The sequence below is a fragment of the Cryptomeria japonica genome, chromosome 11, assembly GCF_030272615.1.
Source record: "Cryptomeria japonica chromosome 11, Sugi_1.0, whole genome shotgun sequence".
In the NCBI taxonomy this organism is placed as follows: Eukaryota; Viridiplantae; Streptophyta; class Pinopsida; order Cupressales; family Cupressaceae; genus Cryptomeria; species Cryptomeria japonica.
This window is the reverse complement of record NC_081415.1, coordinates 558982276-558990769: the sequence shown is the minus strand read 5'-3', so window position 1 is coordinate 558990769 and position 8494 is coordinate 558982276. Positions and strand designations below refer to the sequence as shown.

The 8494-nt window shown below is 34.3% G+C and overlaps 1 pseudogene; it reads left to right on the top strand.

Moving 5' to 3' along the window:
• The first annotated feature begins 457 nt into the window (after positions 1 to 457).
• The window catches only part of LOC131034526 (cysteine-rich receptor-like protein kinase 15), an 89132-nt pseudogene continuing 81095 nt past the window's right edge, over positions 458 to 8494 (top strand).

Genomic DNA, 8494 nt, shown 5'->3' with positions numbered 1-8494 from the left:
TTATGACTTTTTAAAATTGAATATATAAATACTTGCACGTTGTGTTGAACATTGAAAAGCTTGGTGTCTGAAAAAAATCAGCAATCAACTGGTACTGTCTTCCAATTTAATAGCTATTTTTTCCAACTCCATGGGAAGCATATTCGAGTATATACAGTTTTTTTTCCAATAATGCCGGCTTGACCATCAGTAGTTCCACTTTCAATTGCTATAAAAACAGACTAAAAGTAAATGAACACCTTAAAAGTTGAAGAAATCAATGCAATGCTATGTCACCTTCACATTACCTTAAATAGCATGGTTTCAGAAATAATCCTGAAGAGGAAGACAACATGCAGCTCGCATACAATGCAAAATATTCACAGTTGATATGCGTCGTTTAGTTACTATGCATTGCTCGTAATGCAGCGATAGATTTTTTCATCTGCAACAACATAGTTCTGAATTCAAGAGAAATATGAACATAGTTCTCAACAATCTTGTGAACAATACATTAATGTCAAAGTCCAGACAGAGCTTATGGTCTCCTCCAGTGTTGGAGAGACGCACCAGTCGAGGAATGCCTCACCTGTTTGCACTCCGAAGAAAATTTAGGTCTGCAGAATTATGGATGCGAGCGCTCTTGAGCAAAGGTATTTTTGCGGTGAAATTTTCTTGAACTTGTGCTACAGTTGTATCAACAAAATTCCTTGCTAGTTAGGGTATTAGAACAGAATCAAGAAAATTTTCAGTTCATTTTCGTTACATTATGGTCGGAAAATAAATCTTTATCCTGATACAAGATTGTAATCTCCTCCCCCATCACCCCCATTTCTCCCCGTGTAATACTTATCCAGAGAATCCAGACAGAGAGGTAGACAGAGCGATTGGCCAGGAGCAGGAGATAATATTTAAGTTGAAAAATATCAAGGCCGCAACTAACAATTTCCATGAAAATAACAAGCTTGGAAAGGGAGGATTTGGCGCTGTATACAAGGTAACATAATCCTTAGTGGCCCTCTTTTCTATAGTTCCAGAAATGGTTATAAATTTATAGTCAGATATAAACATAGGATTAATGAGTTTTCCTTAGTGGTCCTCTTTTCTAATCTCGATTAATTTATCAGAACAAGTTTCAAGCAGTATTTTACTCCATTTATAGTTCTGGAATCGGTTATAAATTCATAGTGAGATATAATCATAAGATTATTGTGTTGTCTTTCTGTCAGGGGACAATGCCAAATGGAATACAAATAGCAGTAAAGAGACTTTCCGTTCAATCAACGCAAGGAAAGGAGCAATTTCTAAACGAGGTTAAGCTGGTGGAGAAAATACAACATCGTAATCTTGTAGGTTACTTGGGTTTTGCGCAGAGGGATCAGAACGGTTGCTTGTTTACGAGCACTTTGTTAATAAAAGTCTCGACAAAGTATTATTCGGTAAGTTTGTTTCATATCTATTTTTAATTATCTATCTAAAGTAATTTATTTAGGGGTATGTGTATAGATCCGGAACGGAGCAAAGAGCTCGACTGGCCAAAGCGTTTGAAGATCATACGAGGAATAGCCCGTGGGCTTCTATACTTGCATGAAGATTCTCAGTTGCGAATCATTCATCGGGATATCAAAACAAGCAATATTTTGCTTGATGACAAAATGCACCCAAAGATATCAGATTTAGCCTTAGCAAGATTGCTTGCAGGAACATAGTAAGAATCTAAAGTATCCCATCACAGATATATCATCAAATCATATAAGTTTATAATATCCAATAATTTTAAAAGATGTGGCTTATTGGGCGAAGAGTTATCACTAGTTTTAGATTTTTACTAACAAAAAGATATTAAATATAATCTAAGGCTTCAATTTTTTATCTTTGCTATTTTTCTTTCATGTTTGTTTTGATATTTTTTTAATGATTACGCTGTCGTATTAGTATTTATAAATGAATAGGCTTCAAAAATTTCAATAGTTAGCAATTGAATTCCCTTTTATTTTTTCACAAATCTTAATTAGATCACTAAAAAGAATAGATGTACTTTTGAGAAATTAAATAAAAACATTTATAAACAATGAATATAGGAGTCAACTATATGTAAAATTGTGATTGGGGTGGTTACAAATGGTACAAAAGTGGAGAGAAGAGCAAAGAACTCATAGAAGAACAAACTAGTAGAGCAAAGGAAGGCCAGAAAGACTATAACTACTACTATATGGTAAGAGACTCTTGAGAAACTAGGAGAATACTAAGAATCAAATAATTTATTTTTTCTATGTGTATGTTAAACTTTTATCCTTTTTTGGTTACTGTTGGTTCCTAAGCCTTTTATAAACTCTATCAAATTGGTTAGCTCTATAGTTTATATTATGTGTATGACTATGCATTAACTATTTTTTTGCTAGCTTGATTTTCAAGCCTCCTTACTATTTTTTTGAATTTCTATGTATTAATTTGCAAGGGTTTGGGGCCCTTCCCTTATCTTAATAAAAAAAAAATAGAATCTCACTCTCAATCTTTCATTTGTTGCAAGGGTTTGGGACCCTTCCCTTATCATCGGACATGCAGTGTCGCGGTGAAAACACTTCGTTGCTGAAGTGGCCACCAAGGTTCAAACCCCTACTAGGCCATTGTGCTCATAGGCCTTGTGTCTTCGCTAGGCCATTGAGCTCATGGGTTTGAACAAGTGAAGTGTGGGGATGAGGTCCCCCGCTTGTGGCCTCACTGGTTCATAGCTTTAGGTCAAAAGCATTTCATGTTAAAAAGTTTACCAAGCATTAAATTTAAAAAAATAAAAATCAGCTCTCTAAATAATAATTTGTAATTGAATACTTCATATGTATCTCCCCTTGTTCAATGTTTCTTGACTCCAAATATTAGAAAGTTTCTCTTAGGTAATATTGGATGAATTTAAGAAGACCATTGTCAATGTTCTATATTTATGCTTAACTAATAGTACAATAGGAAACAATGTAAGTATTGCAATATCTCTAATGAGAACTAAGGTGGCATTTGTCCCTTTCCTATAATTCTACCCTTTATGAAGCTCTTCTTTTAAATTGGATTTTACAAGTAGTTAATATATATAATTTTAACCAATGGTGCAATCTATTTGAGCTCTCATTCAAAAACGTATTGTACACAACATTGATCCTCATGACGATCAAGGTTTTTGCTATATCAAAATTATGTCATGTACTTCCTATCACTTATAAGAATTGGGACCCGCATTAAGTATGCTTTTATCTCTAGCCAATGGAGTTAGTCAGACTAAATATTTATAGGAAGTATGGACATGACATTCACTTTAATTCTTTTAATTCATAATAAGTATGAATGAAAAATATCCCTCTATATTTTCCAAATAATAAATTTTCATCCACTAGAATAATAGGTCTATGTTGTGAGATTAACAAAAATAAAATGTTGTGCTACCCATTTGATCATTTAGGAACAAAAATATTTAGTTATTCTCTACTAAAGAGTTTCCTTATGAAATTATTTTCTTTTGGGCCTACTCAGGATAATGTGTCAATTATTAACCAATAGAATAAGAAGAGAGATTTTTTTTGGTAGAAAACATCTAACTATTCAATTGAAAATTAATATTTTAAGTGATTAATAGTGGGAATCTATTATTAATGCCACACACAAAGGAAACATTGTAGGGACACTCTATAATATTGTAATAAAAAAAGAAGAAGAGAAATATAACATCCAAAAACCATCTAACATTTCACGATTACAAAATAGCTTATTGATCATTAACAATTAAGCTATGTATTATATATGTTGGGTAGTCTGCTAGGGATTAAGGTTCTACTCATGCTTTGCTGCACATTCTTTTTTTTTGCTTTGATGGTTCTATTAGGGGGGCTACAGGCATCCCCAAACAATGAGAATATGCCTAGTCAGGGTAAAAGTGTTTCTAATAACAATAATCAATGGGGAGCTCTGTCCTCTCTTCCATACTCCTTGGGTTCTCTTTTTTTTGAAGAGCATCCTATTACCTTTCTTGAAAAGCTAGTTGGTAGTAGTCCTACTAAAATGGGTGTTGTCGCTTTTCTAGATTTGCCTAAAGCATCATGTAATGTTCAGGGGTTTGAAGTGTTTGTTAGTAATGAAACTTTGAATGCTTCTATTATTGATATGTGGCTATCATTAGTTAGTAAGTTCCTTGCCTTCCATCCTAGTATTGACCAAGTTCGAAAATGGGTTGACTCTTCTTGGTCATTAAGGGCTAGCATTAATATTTCTTCTATGGTTCATGGTCGATTCATTTTTAGCATTATTTTTGATTACGTGAAAAGAATGTTTTTAAGGAGTCCCAAAACCCTTTACAACAAGTTAGAAAATAGATAAAACATGATAGGTCTAGCTAGATAGAATAAAATCATAAACTGAAATAGCTGGCAGATACAAAAAGACTGTAAGAGAACCAAAAGTAAAATAGGGACAACACAACAACTCCTAAGGGATAGCCAAGAGACCAGAACAACATAACTAAGAAAAGTTCTTGAGAAGCTCCGCTGCTTCTTTCTCCAGTTGGACCATTGAGGCAAAAACACTCTTAAGATCATCCAGATTCTTGTCTTGTTGAGCCATCTTCCTTGTACTCACACGGGTTCTTTTACCTGGTCCAGTTGCCACACTTTCAAGGGTCAAGTCCTTATCCTCAAAAATATCTATACTGTTATTTTCTAGCTAGAACTGTTCTATTTTACTACTCATAACTCTGAAGTTATCAACTGAGGCTTTCATAATTTTTTGGCTTTGTTCTCAAATTTTCTTCAAGGTATTCTCATCACTGTGCATCCTCTTTTTCAACTCATTAAACCTAACCTCCACAACCTTAAATTGAGAACCATAAGCTTCAGTAATAGACTCTACATCGTTGATGGCTTTTGTTAATTCCTTCAGATAATTAGGCAAAGAACAGAGGTTACCTATCCCAACAGCTTCAAGAATGTCCACTTTCTTAGAAGAATCCTCCTATTTTGTCTTTAGACTTTCAATCTCCTAGTAGACCCATTCTATAATTTTATAAAACTATATCATTCCATTCTTCCCAGTGTGAAGCATGGCAATAGGAGAATCGCTTCTATCTTTATTAAATTCTAAAAACACAACATTAATCTCTATGGTCTCCACATTAGCACTCATGAATTTGTGTTTAGGAGTTAGAGTCATATCTTCCACCACATTCTACCCCTCTTTCTCAACACTACAAGTCCATCGATTAGGATCCAAGGTAGTAGAAGGGGTTTGAGGTACCATCCTCCTTCTTCGAGCTGATTTTAGTGATAACAGGACTGTGCTTGTTTTTATTCTTGGGTGGTGGGGTAGCATTTTCACTTTCAGTCTCCATATCATCATCATCATCCTCGTCATCTTCTTCAAACTAGTTTTCCTCCTCCTACACCTTATTCCTACTTCCTTTAACCCCTTTGTTGGAAATATTTTTTCCCGACCCAGAAGCCATATCTTTATCCTTGTCCTTTCTGATTCCTTTGGCGGAGGCATCCTTGCTAAGATCATCTTCCAACTTTGTATCAGACCCCTCATCTTCACTATCATCTGAGTTATTAGACTCCTCTTCTGAGTCCGATAGCTTAGCGATAGATTGTTGAATAGAGGTGGCCTTTTTTATCACCTTCGGTGAGTAGTAGGTCTTGCTGGATTTCAATAGTTTAGCTTTCTTGGAGTCTTCCTTTGGGAATCTCTTTATAGCCACCTCTGTGAGCTTTCTATCCCTATAGAATTTTCTGCCCTCCATTCGCATCCAAGTTACTTCAGTAATCAGTCCTTCATCAATTTCCACCTTTCTCCTGCCTATGGTGATTTTTCCCTCCTTCTAATTTTCTTCTTGAATAATCTGGTAACAGTAGGGTTTTTGCCTAGAATTCGCTCCATATACCCCGTCATTTTAGCAGCTTCCAAGATAGCCCATGCTTTTGGCTTCTTCGTCGTTTTTAGCATTTTTCTTAAAGACGATCTAATAAAAATCTTGATTGGAGGCCCTTGGTCTTTTGAGAGTTCTCGTAACTTTTTGTCTTTGTGCAAATGAAAAACCTAGATGAGTGATCCCACAATACTTGGCCACACTTCTTGGTACATCTAGAATTTTGCTAAATTCATACTTTTTAAAAATAATATAATGATTTAAGCCTTGAGAGGTCCCATTTGAAGTAATTAATTAAAGAGAGTTAGATCGAAGCCTCTTAGATCAAAATCCCTTGGATAGAACATCTCTACTCTGATAGAATACCTGCAATGGAGTCTCCTTCACACCTATCAAAATGCTAATAAAAAACCACTTTTACATTATCTTTTTGAGGGTCAAATGAATTATTAATAATATTTATGTTTTAAATATGTAGTCCTTATTATAAGTTTTTTGAAATAGTATAATTTTTAATATATTTAATTTTATTAATGCATTTATGTTTTATTTATTATGAATGTAGGTCTTTTCATCGAACATTAAGGATTGTGTTTCACGCATGTGGAAAATTGAAAAATAGTGTACTTTTTATAAAAAATACCTTTTTCCTACGTATTGGTATCCTCATTTCAACACAAAAAGAAGAAGTTAATTCAAATGCATACAAAAAGAGTTATGCATTAGGAATACACCTTTGTCCAAATTACAATTACCCTAACTTCAAAAATTAACTAAAAAAATATATGCAACAAAAAATTATGAAAAAATATCCATCCACTAGATATATGTGTGACAAATTTATATTTTAAATTTTTTAATTTCCTTCTTGTTATAAAGAATGTTATGCATTATAGAATAAATGTCACTTGTAAAAAATATTAACTACTATAAATATTAAGTTATTAAAAGTTACATAACAATATGGACAATTCATTTCTAATTATTTATAAAAAAATGTATTTATAATGTATATGAAAAATATCAAAAATCAGCAGTTTAATTGATCTTTAAATTCTTAATAGTTTAGCTGGTATAAGTGATAGAAAGTAAAGATTTGGTACAAAATGCTGATTTAAGTGTCAAGTTTGGCCAAAAAGTGTAGCCTAGTGTTATGGGATCACCCAACTTTGATTATACAATGGATTTGGGTTTTATGACCCCTACTTGGATCTGCCTCTCAGCTCTCCTATTAGATTACAAGAATATTGGAGTTTTGGAGAGTATTGCTAACTCTTTTGGGCATCTTTTAGTAGTGGATATAATCACTCAACAAAAATTAAGGTTGATTTTTACTAGAATATGTGTTAATATGCTGATTAATATGGTTCTTCCTACTCAGATTTAGTAAAATAAAATTGGGTTGCAGGCTTCAGACCATTGCATATGAGAATGCCTGAACTTTCTCCTCAAATTGCAGGAAATATGGTCACCTAAGCTTGGATTGTAGTGTCCAGTGTCCTAAGAAAAATACCCCTATGATGGATGATAGTCCTCCTCAAATTGATATTAGGAATATGGCTAGGGCTGAGGTATTGATTGAAAATTTACAAAAAGAGACTGAAGTTCATCCATGAGATGCTACTCCCAAGTTTTTTGATGCTAAGTTGCCTAGAAATGGGGAGAAATCAATTAGCGTTGAATACCTATTGGTGGGAGAAAGCTGTAGATTCCTGAAGAGATGTATGTAGATAGTCTAAATGTCCAAGTTAATAAATTGAATCAAATGAAGGAGGTGGTTGAGTTGTATGAGTCACCAGGAAACTAAATCATAGAGGCAAGCATTCTTGTAAATCTTCAAAAATAAAAGGATGGTATGCTGGAATAAGAGAAGGAGGATATGTTAGAAGTAGACAACAAAAATGTCCCTAAGATGTTGTTAGAGAATTTCTCACCTAAATCCTCTCTTTGATTGGCATATGGCATTGCTTGTCAAGAAAGTAAGGAAAATATGGTGGTGAGGTTAAAGAGCTAAACAAAAATTTGGCACTTCTAGGGTTTGCTTTTACTACTCCTCAGACTAAAATAAAATCTATTCTACATGAAGAGGATTCGAAGGTGGAATGGACTCAAGTTGCTAGAAAATCTTACAAGAAAAAGAAACCATATGTGGGTGTTGAAGGGAAACCAGGATGCCCTTCACAAATAGAAACAAGGAACAAGGATGTAGCAAATGAAATAGCCAATGGGAGGTGTTGGGAAAAATGGTGTCTCAACCTTGCATTTATGTGAGGTTACTATTTATAGTAAGTTTTCATTTGAGCACGAAATGGTGTGAAACTCTCCCTGAAGCTTCTGGTTGGCTAGATAAGCATTCCGGTAAAGTTGCGTCGCAAGGTCACAGCTAGTTTTGAAGATATTAATGTTTTCGTCTTGGAGGGGTGCAATAAAATATTTAAACTTAATTTTGGGGACTTTAGAGGCTCCGAAACGCCCTGAAAAGTGGCCATAACCGGCAAAGTGGGTTACAAGGTGATAGAGCACTTCGCGAGCTTTCCGACGCTTCAAACGGTTCGTCAATCGGACACCCGGTTCTCAAGTTATGGCCTCCGGAAGTTTGTACTCTTGAAATAGGAA